This window comes from Camelus bactrianus, chromosome 12 (assembly GCF_048773025.1).
Source record: "Camelus bactrianus isolate YW-2024 breed Bactrian camel chromosome 12, ASM4877302v1, whole genome shotgun sequence".
NCBI lineage: Eukaryota > Metazoa > Chordata > Mammalia > Artiodactyla > Camelidae > Camelus > Camelus bactrianus.
In genome coordinates, this window is record NC_133550.1 from 54,977,320 (window position 1) to 54,997,621 (window position 20,302).

Sequence of the window (20,302 nt, forward strand, 5' to 3'; positions counted from 1 at the left end):
ATGATAAGGAAGCTCGGTTCGTCCCTGTTGTGTTGAAGGTGACATCAGAGCACGAAGGGCAAATTTCAGTGTATTCAGGTGAGTAAATATGAGTTGGCGTTAAAGAGTAGGCTCACAGCTGGAGATGGAGATTTGAGGATCTTTTGCATAGTAGTAGCAGTTGGAAGTCATGGAAATGGATGAAAAGAGAAAAGAAAAAGTGCCAGGGAGAAGTAAAAATCATCCACATGAGGGTGAAAAAAAAACCCCAGCGATAGTGAAGATGTGGTTGGAAAATCAAAAGAATCATGAAAATATTTTTTCACAGATGCCAAAGGATAAGAATAGTCAAGTGTTAAACACTAGCATCCCATTCTCAGGATGTAAATGACTTAGACTTTTCTTGCTAAATACTAGACTCTCAATCATCATTGCACTTGCCTCATTAATATAATTTCTTATGTAGATCAAGTAGCCTATTTGTTGCCTCTGCAATTACTGTGTTAAATAAGAGTTGGAAGCATCTCTGTACTAGAGAAGCAAAGTGCTGATTTGCTTTTCCGTCAGTCAATGTTGAAATTCTTGTTTCTCTTTGTATTTTCTCTCACCCAGTTACATCTGTAGTAATCTGTAAAATATGGCTCAATCGGGAACATTAATTGTACTATTACTTGATTTCCTTTCCTTTATGATTCTCTGGTGAGTCTTGTTGGAAAGAGTCTAGCAACACAGTGCATATTACTAATATATGACTCGTCTTGTGCCTTCCCTCGGTGTCTCTGAAATCATAGCTCAAAAGTTAATAGAAATCTCTGTATTTTAATAGGATGCTCTTGTCTACAAACTCAATATCAACTCAAGTATATATTCTAAAAAGCTATTTACTGTTTTAAACCTAATGCAAATTAGGAAATTTAATTTAAAACCTTCAAGTTACTCAACAGTAATAAGAATTTCAAAAAAGAGAAGATGACTTTTTTGTCTAATAGATATGAATTACCATTCATTTTAAGTTTATGCTAATTCTAATAACAGTATTATACCATGAAAATGAACTTGGAACTGATGAACATTATCATTGGAGGCATCAAGAAAATTGGTTGTTAACTTCTTACACAGTTGAAATGACTTTTATTATTGCCATATTCTGTTCCAACCAAAAAAATTAGCCATATTCCAGCAATGAACCATTTTAATGATTTCATATAAAAATTCAACCAACGAACAAGAAAGATTATTCCTAAATTTAGTTAATCCCCATTCTAGAAATATTCAGTAGAAAATGAAACTGAAGATATCGTACAAGTGCTTTCATTTTTATTATAAGAATTTCTTTTCTAATTGGCAAAAAAATATACATATTACAGAGAAGCTAAGAAAAGAGAATATTTCTAATACTGAGATTTTAAAGCAAAAATGAGAAAGAAACTAATGTTATTTTACTATGTTATAGAAAGCCCTGCATATGTTTAAGATGATTAATTTCTTTTCCAGTTCATTTGTTTTCTCTGCCTGACCTTTCCCTTTTGTGTCTACGTGAACTCACACACATAAATTTGATGTATTTGCTTGCTGACCTTGTATTCGACAGGCTGGCCAGAGAAGTGCGTGGGGAAGATCCCTCTTCCTCCTTTTAAAGGGATCAAGATATTTTTGTCTCAGGTAACTTGGGTTTGATTTAAAAGTAGGTATGAGCAGGTTTTTATTATTCTGATAATATTTACTATACTGAACTATTTTGTAAGAATGAGAAGAGAAAAATAAAATATGTATGCACAATTAGTGAAAATGAAAAAAGGAAAATAACTGTTAAAAACACTTTGCTATTTATAGCAAGAGATTGGAGTGAGATTTCTGTTTCTGAAACATATCCTGAGAGCATATGTTTCCCCTCTTGGTGTGTATGTCTCTCTCTCTCCCCCTTCCCCTCAATCTCAATAGGGCTGGAAGAAAGGAAAACGTCCCTTGACCCTCCCAATGAGAAGCAACAAGGAGAATTATTATTTAAATTAAATATTTTTATAATGACAACTTCTTAGCTAAATTTTGAAGTATCAGGTAGCAGAGAGACTTCCTTGCTTAGTTATCAATCCATGACAGAGTAAAACTCTTAAAAAATTAATAAAAACATGGAATTGGTATCAGATACAGAAACAAAATTTTTTTTTTACTCAAAATGTTATAGCAAACAAATTAAATACATTTATACAATTATTAAGGAGAACTTCTGTTTTGGTGACAAAGTTTTGACCATAAGTGGACAGGAAAAAATGATCTGTAATGGTGTAAAAATATTCTTAAATGAAAGAAAATGCAGACAGGATTTTCTTATGGAATGAGTTTCCTGGAGTAGCACAATTTGCTTACTCTTCTGTGAAACTCCAGCATCATAATGCAGGGGAACAGTGATGCTAGCTACAGGGGGGTCCAAGGAGCCCCGGGATGGAGGTCTCCAGGAAGGTGTCCCTTGGTCTGAGAAATCTGCACACACAACCATTCCTAGGTGGACACCACAGGAAAATAGAGAGTGCACGCTGATGCCACAGGGTTTCTCCTTCAACGCCCGGGTGATGCTAAACTGGGTAGGTTTTTGATTCAGACCCCTATCCTAGGCAGCAAAAGCTGGCTGGGTCAGAATGATCAGGACTGCCTATTCAGTTCTCTGATCTACCATGGACACAAGCTTCAGAGGTAGTCTATGCTCCATGACAGGATATCGGGTATATCTTTACAAACTCTTTATCAAATTCTCAATGATTTGTGTGTGTAAGTCACCATTTAAAAGTTACTCCTGAAGAAATTTCCAAAATGATGAATAGGATATAATGCTAAAATGGTTTCCAGGGAACTCCGTAAGCCACATTTTTCCTCAGAAACATTCTGAGATAGTTAACAAATCATAAAATCTTAGATTCATAAAAAATCTTAGGGATGAATTCTTTGATTTTACAGAAAAGTAAATTAAAGCCAAATGAAAGAAAGACAATTCTCTCACTATTCTAAACCTGAGGGCTTTCAAATATGCCAAAATTTAATTCTCCTGTCATACTTTTAATTAAGGTTTCAAATAATGACCCTGATTAAAAAACTGATATAGTAATGAAGCACACACCTGTTAATGAATAAGCCACTCAAGGCAACCAATCCTACTTCAGATAGTTTACCAAAATCAACTTTTCAACAAATATCTAGGGGTAGATGGAGGCTTTACTTTTATTAATAATGTGTGTGTTTTTTTAGGTTATGGTCATGATAGTTTTCCTATCCACCATAGCATTCCATATAAATGCCTGAAAATAACAGATGGTCTTTTAAACAAACACAGTTCCCACTGTATCATCAGCATAAAGTTAGATACAGATTGCTTATTTTCGCCTTGACGCAGCTTCAGTGAACTCATCATTAGCACAACTTTGTTAACCTCGGTTTTAATAATAACCCAACTGTATCTTCAAAGTGTAATGCCAGAGGCTGAAAAAAAAGGGGTTTTAAGCCAGTTCTTTTTCTTCACTTTGTTAAATTTGAAATATAAATTCTGTCGTGACTAATGCAGCAATTAAATTTGTTCAAACTGTAATCCAAATACAAAGGCGCATTAGCATAAATACTCTCTTCTCTGCTCACCCGGACAAAGAAAAGTACTAACCAAATGATCAAAAGCGTGCCAGTCACTCAGAATTCCCTGGAGACCCCTCTCCTGTTCTGCTGATGAGAAGTCTCTAGCTCTTCAATTATTCAGGAATTCAACAGTGTGCCCACAGCAGTTACAAACAGTAAATTCCAGTTTTTTTAGATTACGTTTTCCCTATGTTAAGTATCACTCAGCTACAGATCTTCTTTTACTGAAAGGAATGTTTAAATTAAGAACAAACGAAAGACTCAGCATTTCTGATCCATGGAGGCCATGTTAGGAAATGTGACACAGAACATGACTTCTGAGATGTGACTCAGCAATAAGGATTCCAAGGGATTCCTTATAAACGCAAAACTATTAGTGGGCAGAATAAATGAAAACAAAGCAAATTGCCACAGCATCGTCTCACAAGTACATGGGAAATTCACGTTTTGGTGGGAGACTATACTTGTGAGAAAGTAGTACATAAACTTATTAAATATTAACATAAATAAATTTATATTGTGCAATGTGAAATATTAAGCATACAAACTATTAATGTATTTGCAAGCATGGATGGACAAAAACACACAATAATGTACTTACAGATTTTTTTAATTCCCAAAGAATGTTTAATGTATAAATTTTAATATTAACTGTTCATAATTTCATTCAATTAATTAAATATATGTTTCCTGAGAACTTACTATATTCCTTTCCTTGATGTCTCTGAAATCATAGCTCAAAAGTTAATAGAAATGTACAGCAGGGAACAAAAGAGTCAGGGTCCTTGCTTTTATGGATTTTAGGTGTTGCAAGAAATCTATTTCCTAAAATAATGATTTAGCTGTTGCAAGAAATGTATTTCCTAGAATAATGATTAACATAAATGAATAACAAAATTAACATAACGCAATTTGAATTATATCTGATATACTTTATGTTTTGTTATTTAAGAGAATGCTCTATTTATTCCTTTGGAAAGAAACAAGCATATTTTTCTTTCCTTTTTTTTTTTTAATTTAATTTTTTTTAAATACACGTAAAATTTAGCATCTTAACCATTTTTAGACACGTGATTCAGGGGTATTAAGTAGATTCATATGATTGTATATCTACCATCATCTATCCAGAACTTTTTTCATCTTCAAAAGTAAAACTCTGTACCCATTCAATAATAACTCCCCATTCCCCGCTACCCTAGTCCCTAACAACCACCATAGTATTTTCTGTGACTTCCACTGCTCTCAATGTATCAAATATGTGGAGTTAAGTGTCATTTTCTGTCTGTGACTGGCTTATTTCAACTTAGCATCATGTCCTCAAAATGTATACACGTTATGGTATATGTCAGAATTTCTTTCTTTTTAAGGCTGTACACACCACATTTTACTTATCCATTTATCTGTTGATGGACAGTTGAGTTGCTTCTAAATTTTAGCTACTGAGAATAATGTTCCTATGAACAGGGGTGTACCAAGTAGGGTCTTTAAGACCCTATTTTTAATCCTTTGGGGTGTATACCCAGAAGGGAAATTGTTGAATCATATGATAATTCTATTTTCATTTTTGAGGAATCGCCATTCTGTTTCCCACAGCAGCTGTCCCAGTTTACATTACCACCAGCAGTGCACAAGGGTTCCAGCTTTTCCACATCTTCACCAAATCACCAACACTTGTTCATTTCTTTTCTTTTTCTCTGATGGCAGTCACCCTAATGGATATGAGGTGACATCTCATTGTGGTTTTGTTTTTCATTTCCCTAGGGATAGTGATAATGAGCATCTTTTCATGTGCTTATTGGATTTTCATGTATCTTCTTTCAAGAAATGTCTGCTCAAGTCCTTTAACCCATTTTGAATCAGGTTTTTGAATTTTTTGTTGTTGAATGTTTTGCATTCTCTATATATTCTGTATAGTAATCTCTCTTTAGATACGTGATTTTCAAACAATTCTTCCAATTCTATAGGTCACCTTTTCACTCAGTTGGTAATGTGCTTTGATGCACAAAAGTTTCCAAATTTTATGATGTCCAATTTGTCCGTTTCTGTTTCTGTTGCCTGTGCTTCTGATGTCATGTCTAAGAAGTTGTCAGCTTTAATGTGTGAAATTTTTGCCCTATATTTTATTCTAAGAGTTTTATCATTCTCAGTTCTTACACTTAGGTTTTGATTCACTTAAATTAATTTTTATATGGTATTCGGCAAGAGTCCAACTTGATTCTTTTGCATGTTGAAATCCAGTTTCCCAGGCACCAATTATAAAAAGAATGTCCTTTCCTCATTGAATGGGCTTGGAACTTGTCAAACTCATTTGACCACATATGCTAGGGTTTCTTTCTGGACTCCTTATTCTGTTCCATTTGTCTGTATGTCTGTCTGTATTCCAGTACCATGCTCTTCTGATTTCTCTAGCTTTGTAGTAAGGTTTGAAATCAGGTGTTATCCAACTTTATTATTCTATTTCCAAAACTGTTATAGCTATTTGGAGTCCTTTATAATTCTACATAAATTTTAGAATGAATTTTTCTATTTCTGCAAAAAATATCATTGGTATAAGATAGGAATTGCAGTGAATCTGTAGGTTGTTTCAGTACTTTCAGCATCTTAATATTAATATTTTAATTGATACATGTGGGATAGTTTTCCAATAATTCATGTATCTAATTCTTTAAGCAGTGTTTTGTAATTTTCCTTGTACAAGTATGTTACCTCCTTGGTTAAGTTAATTCCTAAGTATTTTGTTCTTTTTGATACTGCTATAAATAGATTTTCTAAAATTTCCTTTTCAGATTGTTCTGTATTAGTGTATAGAAATCCAACTGATTTCTGTATGTTGACTTTGTAGCCTCTAATTTTTCTATATTTGTCTATTAGTTCTAATAGTTTTTGTGTATGTGTGAAATCTTTAGGGTTTTCTATGTATAGAATAATACCATATGCAAACAAAGGTAATTTTTTGTCTTCCTTTCTGATTTGGATAACTTTTATTTATTTTTCTTGCCTAATTTTCCTGGCTTGGACTTCAGTATTATGTTGAATAGAGTCGTGAAAAGGGATTGGGGTGGGGGGGCATCCTTGACTTGCTCCTGATCTGAGAGTGAAAGATTTCAGACTTTCACTCTGGAGTTTGATGATTGCCTTGGGTTTTTTCATATGTGACTTTTATCATGTTTTAGGTACGTTCCTTCTATTCCTAGCTTGTTAAGTGTTTTTGTCATGAAAAGGTGTTGAATTTTGTCAAATGGTTTCTCTGCATATGTCGAGATGACCATGTGTTTTCCACTCTTCATTCTGTAAACGTGGTACGTCACATCAATTGAGTTTCATGTTTGTTAAACTATCTTTGCATTCCAGGAATAAATACAATTTAATCATGGTACATTATCTTTTAATATGCTGAACTCTGTTTTCTAGTATTTTACTGCAGATTTTTGCATCAATGTCCATAAAGTATATTGATCTATAGTTTTCTTTTCTGGTAGTATCTTTGTCTACCAGCTTCTGGTAGTAGCTTTGGTATCAGGGTAACACTGGCCTCATAAAATGAGTTAAGAAGTGTTTCCTCATCTTCTTCTTCTTTGTTTTTGTTTTTATTTTATTTTATTTTTTCTTATGGAAAAGCTTGTGAGATACTGTGCTAGTTCTTTAAGTGTTTGGTAGAAGTCACTGATGAAGCCATCCCACTGTCTTTTTGGGAGATTTTTGGTCACATGTTCAATCTCCTTAGTAGGGATAACTATTCAGATGTTCAGTTTCTGTATGATTTAGTCTTGATAAGTTTAGTATTCTAGGAATGTATACATTTACTCTAGATTGTTCAATTTCCTAGTGTACTATTGTTCATAGAGTCTCATAGTTATTTTTATTTCTGTAGAATCAGTAGTGATGTCACCACTTTCATTTCTGATTTAGTAATTTCAGTCTTCTCTCTTTTTTTCTCAATCAATCTAAGATTTTCTCAATTTTGTTGATTTGTTTGAAGAACAAACTTTAAATTTTATTGATTTTCTCTACTATTCTCTCTACTATTTTTGTATTTATTTCCTTTACTCCTGTTCTAATCATTATTGTTTCCTTTCTTCTGCTAATTTGAGGCTTAGCTTTTTCTTCTTTTTCTAGTTCTTCAACTTGTAAAGTTAAGTTGTTCATTTGAGATCTTTCTTGTTTTTAATGTAAGTATTTATAACTATAAATCTCCCCCTTAGCACTGCTTTTGCTGTGTCCCATAAATTTTGATATGTTATGTTTTCACTCTTATTTGCCTCTAAGCATTTTTAATTTCCATTGTGATTTCTTCTTTGATCCATTGGTTGTTTAAGAATGTGCTGTTTAATTTCAACAAAATTGTGAATTTTCTAGTTTTCCTTTTGCTTTACTTCTAACTTCATTGTGGTCAGAGAAGATGATTTTGTATAATATTTATACTTTAAATGTATTTTGGTTTAAATTGTGACCTAACATGTTTTGTCTCATGCACATTTGATATAAATGTGCCTTTTTATTGTTACTGGGTGGAGTATTCTGTATACGTTCATTAGGACTATTTGATTTATTGTGTTGTTCAAATCCTTTATTTTCTTACCTCTGATTGCTCTACTCATTATTTAAAATAAGGTATTAAAGTTTCCAACTACTTTTGTAGTAATATCTATTTTCCCTTAAATTCTGCCAATTTCTGCTTATATTTCAGTGGTATGTTATTAGGTGTTGCATTAAGTTTATATTTGTTACATATTTTGCTATATTGAAACTCTTATTAATATATGATGTCTTTTTTGCTTCTGGTAACTTTTTTTGATTTAAAGTCTATTTTATCTGACAGTAGTGTAGTCAGACTCTCTTTTGATTACCTCCTCTCTGTTGGTTACCATTTGCCCAGACTACATTTTTCCTGCACTCTTTTGGTTACCATTTGTACAGACTATATCTTTCCATCTTTTACTTTCAACCTTTTCGTGTCTTTGAGCCTAAAGTGAATCTCTTATAAACAGCATACAGTTGTATTGTATTTTTATATCCATGCCAGACTCTGTCTTTTTATTGGAAGGTTTAATACATTTACATTTCAAGTAACTACTGATAAAGAGAGATTCACTTGTGTCGCTTTGATATTTGTTTTTTATATGCCTTATATCTTTTTCATTCCTCAGTTCCTACGTGTCTTCTTTTGTGTTTAGTTAATTTTTTGCATTGAGATGTTTTAATTCTCTTCTCATTTCTTTTTGTGCATATTTAATAACCTTTTCTGTGTTTATTATGAGGATTACATTTAACATGCCAAAGTTATGACTCTCTTTTGAATGTTTACCAGCTTAACTTCAACAGCATACAAAACTCTGCTCCTTTGCAGTTCTGTTCCCAGTCCCTTCATTATATCAGATGTCACAAAACTACATGTTTATACATTGGGTGTCCAAAAACATAATCTAATATTTTTCTGATTCATTCATATCTTAAATTACATAGAAAACAAAATATGGAGTTCCAAATCAATGTCATGATAATACTAGCTTTTAGACAAATATTGGTGAGGTTTTTAAAAATGTATTAGTCTCTTAATGTCAAAAACAAAAAGTAGAGTAACAAGCCATTGTTACACTGATACCAGCTTTTATACTTGCCCATGTATTTACTTTTACTGAGGTCTTTAGATCCTGTGTATGTAATGAGTTCCTTTTTTCTTGCTATTTTCGAGATTCTCCCTTTGTCTTTGTCTTTCAACAGTTTAATTATAATAAGCTGTTTTGGTTTGAGTCTCTTTGAGTTCAACCTACTTGGTTATACAGCGGTAATTGTATATATTATTCATGAATCATGTACAGTCATACACACACACACACACACACACACACACACACACAGGTGTCTCAAAAGTATTAGAGTGGTTAAGTGACTTATCCAAATAAAAGAAGGTAAGGAGTAAAAGAGAGATTTGAATCCACAATGTTTTCACTTAGATCCTCTATGCTGAAACTGGAAAAATCTTGAGATTGTATTATCTTAGTTTTGTTCTACATGAGTTTGTTCATGCACCATATCAGCAGATTTAGAGTTTATTCTTCAAGAACGCACATCATAACCTCTACTGTAAAATCTTCCACAGTCTCTCCTGGTGCTTCCTGCACATGTCTCTGCTAACATTTACCATGTTACAATGAATTTGTTTGCATCTTATTCCTCATACTATTTTTTAAAAAAGGCAGCAAGTATTCCTTACTTATTGAGTTTCTGACACACAGATCAATCCCTGAAACATAATTAATTCTCAATAAATGGTGAGGAGGAAAGGATGGGAATTATAGCTGAGATGGAAAATTATTTGTTTGGTAGTGAAGTAGGTTCTGAAGCTTAAAACTACAAATAAGAGTATAGTGTTCAAGGACAGTATGCCAGCCTGACTGGAATAAACAATTTAGGAAAACAACATATGGTCTCATGCAATATTTAATTCAGTAGAACTGAGTAATATAGAAAACTCTAGAGAGTGTTAGAAAAATTGTAATTTATGATTTCAATCAGTTCAAATCACTATATTTAAGTACTGCCAGAAGGAAGAGCAGTATGTGTCATGTGAGATCCAGACTTTAGTCTCTATCGGTAAAATTATGAGTAAGCTGATTTCAGCCAATTCTAGGTCAGTACATTCTAACAGTTACCACAAAATGGACTGCCATGCCACTTAGCTCCTTGTCTGTCCTTGGGAGGATTCAAGTAAAGTCCAGATGACTCCTTGTCTGAGGAGTCCTGTGAAGAACTGGAGACTGAACCGGATATATTTAATCTTTTAATGAATCATCATGAGTTTCAATTTTCTCTAAAATAAAATACCTGTCGATTAGGATGTCAAGATTTCAGGCCACAGAACTGCTAATTCTCTAAACTTTGTTATATCTTCTATGGATAATAGATAACAAAAACTCTTCATATGGGTTTGTGGCATTTCCATAAATGTATTTGAAATAGTTTATCAATTCAGGTGACTTTACAGAAAAGGAAGACTCTTAACATGTCGGATCCTAGAGGTTTAGATGTCTCGCTTTTCTAAGAATAGATTAAATATATTTAAGTTCTGTTCTTCACTGAATAAAAAGGCTGTGCTAGTCACTGAAGAACTATTTGAATTGACAGAAGGTTGGAGACAATCAAATTCCCAATAAGAGGGTACTGGTTGGATAAACCATGAACATCCATACAATGTAGTACTGTGCAGCAGTATTAAAGAATGAGAACTAAATTTGTATATAAAACAGTGATACCAAGATATCATATTGAGTAAAAAGACATGGGGTAAATGTGTACAGTGTGCTAGTATTTATCTAAAAATATGAGAGGAGTATAATTATACATTGATATATAAAATTTTATATTAATAATAAACCAATTGGAATGATATACCATAAAAATAACAATTATCTGTACAGGAAAGAGGAAGTAGAGTAGACAGAACAGAGGGTAGACTTCTTTGAATATATCTTGTTTTGTAGATTTTATTTTAGAGTTCTGTAAATATTTTACCAAAAATTTTATTCATATGGATAAATAATCCTTGGAAGTGAAACAAATTAAACTGCGTGCACTATTGGCAGTGTAGCCTCAAAAGAGGACTTATAATAGGCAGAATCATGGGTCTTCCCAACACGTGGTCCAGCGTCTAGTCCTCAGAACCTGTGAATATGTTCCTCTCATGGCAAAAGGGACTTTTCAGATGTGAGTGACCTTGGGATGCAAACCTTGGGAAGGGAAAACTACCCTGAATTATCTAAGTGAGTCCTTAAAAGTGAAGAACTTTCTTCAGCTTTGTTCAGAGAATGATGTGAGGACTGAAAAAAGGGCAAAAAAGACGGCAACACTGCTGGCTTTGAAGATGGAGGAAGGGTACCATGAGCCACGCAGGGTGGACAGCTTCTAGGAGCTGGTAAAGGCAAGGAAATGGTTTCCCTCTAGAACCTCCAGAAAGGAAAGCAGCCCTACCAGCACCTTGATTTTAACCCGACCTGCAGAACTGTAAGATAATAATTTTGTCTTTTTAACATCACTAAGTTTGTATTTTTTATAGTAACAATAATAAGGTAAGACAGGGATAATGCCAAGTGATTTTAAAATACAGTAATTTGACTCTATGTCTTTAGTGGGATATACCTTAAGGGAAAACAGACTGCAAAAGCTCTTAAACCATTTTTAGTAATCATAGTATGAGTTAGTTTCTCCATTTTTATGCTGAGTTAAAAAGAAAATTGTTGGTATTGTTGAAAACCAAGATATGAGAGAAAGGATATAAAGATCTAAGATTCATTAGATGAAGAAAAAGACTCTATAGTCCTAAGTTAGAATTGTATCTGTTCTTATGAATCCAGGAACCATTTCAGCTTGAAAGAAACAATCTTGTCCACTGAAAAGTCTTAAGAACAGCAAGTGAGTTCCCCATTTCTACAAGTGTTATTTCCCCTTAAAACAAAACAGGACTTCTTAAAGAAATGGCTGATTTGAGATCTGTAGTAGAAAATATACAAGATGAGTCTTTCCACATAAAAAACAAGGGAGCCATCAAAACTATCAAGGTATTCAGGACCCATTAGAACAGATTCCACTGATCAAAATTTGGAAAATCAGAACATCATCAAAGATAATATTTGCAATGGATTTAAACACATCAAACATCTATGGATTCATAATGATACTCAAAAAAGAAACAAAGTACCTAACTGGTCATCTTATAAAGGATCATAGAGAATGCCTTTACTATTTTTTAAAATGAGTAAACAAAGGAAAACAATCTAGAATTTATTCTACCTTTTCTCTCAAACTGTACTTCTGTGTAAGCAAGTAGCAGGTGAGGGAATATCTGTATAATAGAAAAACTCCATTAATGAAGATATTTATTGAATCATCACAATTTTATAACCCCTACTGAATTAACATGTCTAGATATTAATGAAAATCAAGGGCAGCTAACATCACAGAAAAAGAGACAGATGGATTCTTTATGATAGAAGTATACAACCACTTTAAAAAGTCCTTTTTAAAAAAAGAAGAAACTACAGCAAAAGTCATAAACAGTGACCTAGAATCTGACTGTCTCCTGATCATATACAATTAAGAGGTAATACAGGAGAGAGAGGGGCATGCTTTTTATGATACCATGTGTAAACAGTGAGTAAAATCTACACCATATGAAACTGCAGAGCAAATAACTGTTTCCTCAACAAATTACTTACAAGAAAAAATAATGATAAAAAATGAAAGGATGTTGCAAGGGCTTAAAAATGTTTCAACCAATTGCAATGCAAACTCCCCACTCAAACCCTTATTCAAACAAGCTGAGAGAGGGAGAGAGAGGGTGGTGGGAAGAGAGAGAGAAAGATACTGGAAAAGAGGGTGGAGAAAAAAGAAAGAAAAAAGGAAGATCAAAAAGGAACCCCAAAAAAATTTTTAAAAGTTGAACATTTAACTAGCTATTTGAGAGATACAGATATTTGATAATATTACAGAAATGTTCATTTGATAATATTACAGAATTGTTCGCTTATTTTTAGTGTGATGCAGGTATGAGAATATTTTTGAGAGTTTTTAATTTTGGGAGTAACATTCAAAGATTCATGGAAAAAGGAAGTGAAATCTATTGTTTGCTTCAAAATAATCTTGTGAGGATGAGATGGTATTGGATGCAGATGGGCTATATCGAGCAGGGATTGGTGGTGTGTGGAAGTGGGTTGGAGTATAGGTAAACAAGATTGGTCGTGCTGATGATTGTTGAAACTGGGTGATGGGTACATGAGGTTCCTAATATGTTTCTCTCTATTTTTGTGTATATTAGAATCTTTCCGTAATAAAAAGTTAAAAGAAATGGAGAAGAAGTAAAAGAATCACTGTGAGGAGATGTTCAAGCTGCTACTAAAATATTATTTTTAAAACTTCTCTAACAATTCCTTTTCTTATAGTCAGCTAGATAAGAAAAAATATTATGAAAACTGTTACTTGTTAAAAAAACGTTTTAAACAGCTTCCACTTTCTTAGTTCTTATAGACATCGTCATCAGTTATCCCCAATTATAAAATTACTATGTCATGCGTAATAAAATAGTTTTGCTCTACTATCATCTCACTCTTCTACTTTCCACTGCTCATGTGTAGCAGGTTCCTTCTGCCCGGTTAAACCCCAACATTCCTTTTTTTCAGTCATGAGCTATTCAGAGCAAGAATTAAATGTAGATAATTTAAGAGCTCTATCGCTGGAAGTTATCAGCTCATCCTTTAAATTCCAATTCCTCAGAATTAGGTCCTAGCAGGCTTGCTTGCAAAGCCCTAGGATGTACTCTTTTTAGAACTGACCCAGGGTCTCTAAGTTACAAGTGAAAAACAGAGACTGAAAAATACTGCTTTCCTTTTTTAAAAGCCTGTCACTAGTGGCGGGATTTTCTTTCCTGAGAAATAAAAAAAATCTATGAAGATTTCTCTTTTTATCTTCCAGCACTTGTAGAAAAATACGGTAATATGTTGTTTTCAGGAATGAAGGATTTGGGGTCCTCCCTCCTCTTAGATGGTAGTTTCAAGAACTAAGCCAAATGATCCTACAGTTCCTTGAGATGGTGAAATTAAGAGTATCTCCAAAGTCCAGGAGCCACCATCAACAGCTGAAAAAGAGGATGATATGGGCTGTGAATTCTGCTTACATTCTAACCAAATCAGTTATACTCTTCCTTTCCTTTAAAAAGAGGGGGACTTATGTCTTTAGGGAAATTTCAATAAGCAAGTAATAATAAAGTAAATAAACCATTTTAATTTTAAAAACTCTAATCCTTAAAAAAGTACATAAATAAATTTACATTTATGAGTATGCTTGCCTTATAGGAATGTCTCCACCAGATCTTGAATTCCCATTTGCAAAACCCAGTTTAAAAAAAGGGAACAAGAGTATGTCTTATTACAGAGAAATTTTAAAATAACTTATTCTTAATTTATATTCATTTAATTCCAAGGGTGGCTTGAAGAAGAATCTTTAATATAACCAGAACAGAGAAATAGACTATTGAAGGTAAAGTAAAAGTTATCTCTTCTTATGATATTCAAGGCAACATCCTCTAAGACACTCTGAATTGATTTATTTCCCATAATATTATTTTGGTGACAAAGTGAAGCACAGAAACCCATAATAGCTGATGTATCACAGTGGTTGGTAAAGTCTTCTATCTTTCCTTTATCAGTCAAGGGCTCTTGGTGGAAAGCAACAGTAAGAGATTTTGTATAACTTGAAGAGAAAGAACGATTTACTGAAAGCCTCTCAGGGAAATAAATAAGAATTAGTGAAAACGCTCATAGAAATCATAATACAAAGTTGTTTTCTTGGTTTTTGGGGGGGGGTACCAAAAAAATGAGGTCACATTGCCTCTTTGATAATAGTTTCGAGAAAGAACCAAGTAATCCTGTATCTTCATAAGATGATAAAATAGGGGCATCCTCAGAGCCAGGAGTTGCCAGCAAAAGCTAAAATAGACTCAAAACCAGGGGGGAGCCAAGAAGCATGGGGCCAGAGTAACACCACCAAGTTCTGACAAACAGTCTATTGAGGGTTACCGTCCTCGACAAACTATCCTTGGATGCTTGGCACCACTGTCTATGACCTAGGAATCCTCAGGTACCACTGAGAATAATGTCTTAACCATCTCTGTATTTTCTGTGATGTCACATTGGAAGAATCTGACTGGTTTAGTCTAAGTCATATGAAGCTTAGTGGTTTAATACTAGGAGGTGGATTACTATTTCTTTCCTAGATCTTTAGAATAACACCCCCCCACACACACCCCCCCACACAAAATAAACACAGAAATCTATGCAGGTGCTGATTATTACTCTTGCAATAAGGTGCTTCCGGCAGCCAGTTGAATGCCTGGTCACAGACGTGAAGCCTCACTCCTGTGGCAATTTACATACCAAATTGCTTTATTTGATTGTTCATCTTTCAAAAAGAATTCAAGGATAGAAAAACTTACTGGTTATGAAGAATAGCTTTGTAGTCAGACCAGCTATAATTTCATATTCTAGCTTTCCCATTATAAGATGTGAACCCTTGGGCATGTTATTTAGTCTCTCAAAGACTTGTTTTTATTATCTGCATATTTGGGTTGAAATAGCATTTACCCCAATGGGGTAGGATCATAAGAAGCCGTTCTGAGCACATAAGTGTTAAGAAAAATGTAGATATTAATATTAGCACTAGTAGTAACAGAGATGTAAAAGAAAAAAAAATAGAAATGAAAACAATTTCTTAATATTATTGTCAAGAAAAGTGTATGAGAAAAAAAAATTAAGAGAAAGCAAAGAAATTTTACTGTAAAGCTTGTCAGTTTTCAGTTTTGGTTTTATCAGTAGCTCCTCCTCCCTAAGGCACTTCTCTGATTCCTCAGATTTCCAGTCGATTTCTGCGCCTGTGCCCAACAATTTTGTAGGACCCAAGAAGTACCTTGAGAATAGATAGACAAGATTGCATCTCCGAATAGTCCCTCAGATGCTGACTAGATTATTTTGATAATCTGTGAGCCAGGGATACAATTACGAATCTTCCATTTTATCCGACGCCCGTCACTGAGGAAAAGTGTAAACTGTAACAACATAATTTGCCCAAGATCAACTCTGTATTCTGTCTCCAATATGAGTGCTTCGTTCTTGCCCTTCCTCCTCTTTCAATCAAGTCAACTCTTCAAATTACGTATTTATAGCTTTGATCACCCGCCCTTTATCCTGGTTGAGAACAGAGCCAATGACTTCATCTCTAGTGATCCAACCAAAAATTTTAGGTATGTAAACATTCTCTTTTAAACCTTTGGATTCCCTAGTCCTGTCTCTGTGGAACAGCAAGTACTCAATACATGTGGGACAATTAATTATTTAATTCTATAAAGTAGGCTTCAGGTTCAAAGTCAAGATTTTTTTAAGTTTAACATTAAAATGAAATTATTATAGTTCACATCTATAAGCATATAAAAATTCCATTGAAACAGAGTGAACATTGGATTTGTTTCCTTCCCTGCTTGAATACTGATGAGACTACTGGATACAAAAATCACCATTAATCATCTCATTGAATTTAATTGAACTAATGTAAATGAGAGTACTCTGTAAACTGTTATGGTATATACAAATAAGGTATTATTACTAGCCATCTGTTCCACCATATGATGATATAGTTTTGATTATGGAAATAAAATTTTACTGGAGAAAAATTTTAAATGGTAAAATCTTACTAAAAGAAAGTGTAAATTAGTTTATATTTGATTAGATTAATCATTATCTATCTATATTCATTTTAATATTTTAAAAATCAAAGTCAAAATTCATGGCATATTAAGAAGTTATAACCCCATAAAAGATAAAATAATGCATTAAAATTTCTATTTCCTAAATTAGAAATTTCCAGGCTCTCATAGGTGAAGTTTCACCCACTGGAAGTACATTGACATATATACTGATCAATCCATTATTTCATCAAAAAGATGAAATTAAATGACCGAAGTCTATGCATCGACTATTATTTATACACTTTTGCAGTGTATGCTTTTAAAGATCTCACTAGAAACTTCCCTATTCCATTCTTTAAAGCTAATCTCAAATAACTCTCTCATGATTAACCTACATCTTCATCCAAAGCATTACTAATAGAATACAAATGAGATCTACCTTCAATTTCCATAATAATCACTGCAATTTACATAAAATTTACATAATAACAATCATAATTAAGTAGCATTATAGTAATGGTTATAAAAACAACCATCATAAATAGCATACACTGGTATAAGTTTGAGGGAGACAGAAGCTTTAAGCTATATCTGTATTTATTTTATTGTCTCATTTTACTGGAAATGTATTCATGCCACTAATCTCTTATATTTGTGTTTAGTTTCAACATAGAGCTAGAGGGGTATATTGCTTTTTTATTTCGAGAATAATATGATGCATTCTGATTATCTGAAAACCAGGAATGAATTTACTAATTTTCCATTTGTGGCCAACACTTAGAGACAAAATCTGAGTAAAAGAATTAAATAATCACTTTTTTTTTTATTACTGCACCATCATAATGTTATTTCTTTTCTTTTCTTTTGCTTCACCCAGTTCGTCTATTATTGTTTCGCATTAGTTTTGCCTCTCATCTTTTTCCACACTATTCCTTCTAAAACTGTTCTTGCACTCTGACATTTCTATTCTTTTTTCCCTCTCCGAGATGATTAAATCTCATTGGCTATGCTAACATGGGAATAATGAATGGATGGTTTGACATGTTGTGCAGGGAATCTTTCCTTACACAGAAGATATATTAATTAGGAATAGTATCAAATTAAAATTTCACTGGACAGAGTTAAATACGCAAGGAAGACTTTATTTAAGATAATTGCAAAAGGGCAAAGTGACTGAATTCAAGGTCACTGAAACAAAAGGCAGGAGAGTTTTTAAACACCAGGGTGAGCTAGTAGAAATGACCAAAGGGCATCAGGAAGAGGTTGGTCAGTGCGATTAAGTCATCTGTGTTTGCTAATTGTTGCTTATCAGAGTTAGGCTCCTGCCTCTCAGAAACTGGGAGATAGGGGTGTGATCTGTCTTGATTATCTTCCAAAGGGACGGCTGTCAGATTCTTGAAAAAGACATCCCTTTGTCGTAAACCCAGAAGAAGGCTAGGAGAAGAGTTACATTTTGAAGGGGAGGATACTCTAAAAACAGAGAGATCAGGAGCCTATAGTCAGGAAGAAATTTGTCCAAAGGTTAGTCAAGCTAAGGGGAGCATTCAGGTTGTCTTGGTCATTACGTTTGGCTACAAATTTAGAAAACTTCCAAATAACTGTGGCTTGGCTAAATTTTTAAGTTCATTTCTTTCTCACATAAAAGAGTGGAAAGTTGCAGTCCAGAGCAAATGGCAGTTCTGTCCTAAAAAGCTGTTCAAAGTCTGGGTATCTCCTGGGTCACCATTCCCCTATTTTGTAGGGGGTTCCCATTGTCTGCCTAGTCTGTGGCATTCCTGTTTACATTCCAGGTAGCAAAACGGAGAAAAAGAATTGCAGTAAAGGCAAAAGTGTGTGCTGTCCCTTAAGGGAAGTTCCCACAAGCTGCCATGGGACATATCTCTTCACATTCTTTTTGACAGACAGTCTGCACAGTCCAACATTTTGGATACCTCAATAAATGTCCACACTTTCTTTCCCATGCATACAACACACTCACCCTCTCCTCAGAGAAATGATTCCGTTTGCATACGCATGTTCGCCTCACTTTTAAAGAATTATGGAAAGTGACAAAAGCAGCCAAGACACACCAAAATTTTAAAAATTCCTATTTGCTCCCCTAACACTATAATATTGTCAACCCATAGCCTTCTAAAAAAAATTCAGGAGCTAGTGTCACAAGATGCACTGCCAAAAACGAATGAGGTTGCTTTCTGAACTTGTAATAACTGAGTTGCTGCCACATGAGTGATTCCATTAAGCCGATAAAAAAGGTTCAGCTTTCACTAATCTAAACATCTTACTGCTGGTACCAAATTCTTTATTTCTTAGCCTTATGTTAAGCAGCTAGTAACAAAAACCCAGGATAAAAGCAGCTTAAATAAGAGAGAAATTAATTCCTCACCTGTATAAATGTCAGAAACTTTGCAACTCAGCGGTGTAAAAGAATTTTAGAGAATCAGAATACTTCCAGCTCACCTCTCTGTCATCTCCGGAGTGTGGCTTTGTCTTTATCATTCAAGGCAGCATGTGCATTCCAGAAAACAAGACAGAAGAAAAGATAAAAAGACAACGTGAGTGGTTTGCTCTACATAGCTCTTAAGGAAGATCCTGGAAACTGCTGCAAATCAGATATGCTCGCATCCCATCTGGACAGAACTTAGTCACATGGAAACACCTAGCTTTACGATGCTTGGATAATGTGACTTTTTTTTTTTTTTTTTTTAGGCTTACATGTGCCTGGCTAAATATGTTATCATTTTGGTAACCAGAACAGAAAAATATTGGGAAACAGGCAGGTTCTGACACAGGGTGATGCAGCCGGTGCTACATTATAGCTTTACTAACAATTAAGGCAATCTCTTGGGCAAATTCATTCATTCCTTCATTTAGTAAATACTTATAAAATGCAGTATATAAATAGTCGTGCCCACCAATCCTTGGAGCAATCCTGCGAAGCAAGGAAACAGACTTGATAACATGTATTTTTAGAGTGGTGGAAATAGAGGCGCTGACAAGTTCAATGACACCCTGACTGCCACAAAGTTACTGATACATGAAGCCTGATCTCTCCCTCTATTTTGCCCCTGGCCAATCAATTCTCCACACAGCAGCCAGCGTGAGTTTATCAAAATCCATCTGTGATTGCCCAAGTTAAAATTTTTGATACCCTTCTATTATCCTTAGAAGGAAGTCCAAATTCTTTAACATGGATCACAAGGCCTTTTCAAATCCTGAGCTCTTCTCACTCATCCAGGAACCACATCCTACACTGTGTTCCGTCCTTCACTTGCTCCCAAATATATGCTCATTATCCTGCAGCCCTGCATGTAGGAGAAACCTCTCTTACTTCTAAGCCATTTTACAAGATGTTCGCTTCCTGAGATATATTTTTCTTCTTCATCTGGTGCTCACAATTCCTTTGTCTAATTTAGGCTGGCTATTTATTCCCACTTTTTTTTTTTCCTAAATCGAGATATAAGCAGCATATAATAAAGG

The 20,302-nt window shown here is 34.1% G+C and overlaps 1 long non-coding RNA gene across 7 annotated transcripts in view; it reads right to left on the bottom strand.

Annotated features, from left to right (window-relative positions):
• The window catches only part of LOC141579436 (uncharacterized), a 79,740-nt gene extending 59,816 nt beyond the window's left edge, over nucleotides 1-19,924 (bottom strand). The window contains exon 1 of one of the 7 annotated variants that reach the window (XR_012510835.1): nucleotides 19,283-19,924. This is a non-coding gene — a long non-coding RNA (uncharacterized LOC141579436). Of the gene's footprint in view, nucleotides 1-19,208 lie in introns of all 7 variants that reach the window. The other 6 variants (XR_012510832.1, XR_012510836.1, XR_012510833.1 and 3 more) reach the window with 6 other exon arrangements.
• Nucleotides 19,925-20,302: the final 378 nt, after the last annotated feature.